The sequence below is a fragment of the Lathyrus oleraceus genome, chromosome 3 (genome assembly GCF_024323335.1).
Source record: "Lathyrus oleraceus cultivar Zhongwan6 chromosome 3, CAAS_Psat_ZW6_1.0, whole genome shotgun sequence".
NCBI lineage: Eukaryota > Viridiplantae > Streptophyta > Magnoliopsida > Fabales > Fabaceae > Lathyrus > Lathyrus oleraceus.
Genome location: NC_066581.1, coordinates 526,765,590 through 526,767,716, shown reverse-complemented (window position 1 = coordinate 526,767,716; position 2,127 = coordinate 526,765,590). Strand labels below are relative to the sequence as shown.

The 2,127-nt window shown below is 38.1% G+C and overlaps 1 non-coding gene across 1 annotated transcript; it reads right to left on the bottom strand.

Moving 5' to 3' along the window:
- Nucleotides 1-1,624: 1,624 nt before the first annotated feature.
- LOC127133329 (small nucleolar RNA R71) lies at nt 1,625-1,731 on the bottom strand. The gene has a single exon (XR_007807313.1). It is a non-coding gene; the product is annotated as a small nucleolar RNA R71 (small nucleolar RNA).
- Between the last annotated feature and the right edge of the window lie 396 nt (nt 1,732-2,127).

Here is a 2,127-nt window from a genome sequence, read left to right as displayed (position 1 = left end):
TCCAACCGGTTTGTGGTGGAGTGTTCAAGACTGCTATTAATTACTCAGGTTCCTTAATTATTGTCTGAATTTATATATGCCCTGCTTTATTGTTTATTTATATTATTTGCCTGAGATGGATTTATTTAAGCATTGTTTAGATCTGTTTAACATGTCCGGCTAATTTATTTAGGTATCGGTATGTAAAGTAAGCGGAATGAAGGAATCAAAACTAAGTTGGTTAAATTACGTTTAAAAATAAAATCACTCTTTTTATGGTCTCAATTTACAAGTTTAATAACAAAGTTTTTGTACGAGAGTAAAAGACATAAAGAAGTTAAATTCAATAGAACGAGAGTTTGAGTTTTTAACTGGACATAGTAAATTGAGCATTAATTCTAAATCAGGGCGAAAGCAATTTTTAGAGTTAATTAAATTCTAATCTTTTTCAAAAAGTATTTTTAAAAGTTAAATGTGAGGACGAGAGTTAAGCATTTGAATTTAATTATATAATCTAAGTCAACAGAGCGAGAGTTTGAGACGAGGGTGTTTAAACGATTAGTGTTTTCTTAAAAAGAGTTTCTATAGATTCTGTTGTTTTCAAAAAGTGATTTTGGACTTAACTAATAAGTGACAGCTACGTTAATATAAAGTCATAGTCTATTCAACAGAGCGAGAGTTTGAGAAAAGACTTTTAATCAATAGTATTTACTGGAAAGATTTATTTTAAAAACCAAGAAACCAACGAAGATTTGATTCCCTAATTACGACGAACTACATACCGATATCCGCTTAATTGATATTTAATCTAGATCTTATTTTAGTTTTAACTTTTCCCCCAAACAATCAAAGTATGATCCGCCTTAGCTTTACGAAGTAACCTTAGAAAACGGTAGATCGATTCATAAGTCCCTGTGGGATCGATATCTTTTAAAACTATGCGATAGAACTGTGCACTTGCAGTTTGTACCCCAAATTCGACTCATAAAGTCGCGATCAAGTTTTTGGCGCCGTTGCCGGGGACTTTTATTTAGTCGATATCGTAACTCTTCTGTTACGCTGTAGAGACTAAGGATTATTTTTATTTCTTTCGTTGATTTGTATGCCACACACTCGCTCACAAGGCGAGCCGTTCTACTTACGAATCAACGACATCGGACTATATCTCCGAGTCTTACGACGAATTCGGGAATATCGTGCTGCAAACAATCTCCCTCCAATCGAAATTCCTGATCTCAAAAATCTTCTTCCTTCACCGATACCCGAGATGGCAGAACCAGCTCGTGCTCTTCGAGATTACGCCGCTCCATCGCAAGATGAGCCGCATTCGAGTATTGCTCCACCCGCAATCGAAGCAAACAACTTCGAACTTAAACCTTCACTGTTGCAGGTAGTGCAACAGAACCAATTCTCTGGAAATCCTACAGAGGATCCAAACCTTCATTTATCCGTATTTGTCCAATACGCTGATACTGTTAAAGCTAATGGTGTCACTTCAAAGGCAATTCGACTTCGTCTCTTTCCTTTCTCGTTAAGAGATAGCGCTAGAAGATGGCTTCAGTCTCTTCCTTCCAACTCAGTCACCACATGGAACGAGTTGAAGAAAGTCTTTCTTGCCCGATATTTTCCGCCGAGCAAAACAGCTATGTTAAGAGCCCAGATAAATGGATTTAAACAGAAAGATAACGAGTCTCTTTTCGAAGCATGGGAAAGATACAAAGACATGATGAGACTTTGTCCACACCATGGTTTAGAGGACTGGTTAGTGATTCATACCTTCTATAATGGTCTCTTGTACAACACGAGGTTAACAATAGACGCCGCCGCAGGTGGTGCACTTATGAACAAACCTTACGCTGATGCTTATCAACTTATCGAGAGTATGGCCCAAAACCACTATCAGTGGGGAAGCGAACGAACAATGGCAGAAAAACCTCAGGCGAAAAGTGGCATGTACGAGATAAGTAACCTTAATCATGTTAATGCAAAAGTGGAAGCTTTGGCCCAGAAAATTGAAAGTCTAAATGTATCACCTCCAGCCACCGTGGTTGCCATAACTCAGAATTGCGAAGTCTGTGGAATCCAAGGTCACACTCCTGCAGATTGTCAGCTCCTAACAGGAATCCAAGCAGAGCAAGTAAACTATGC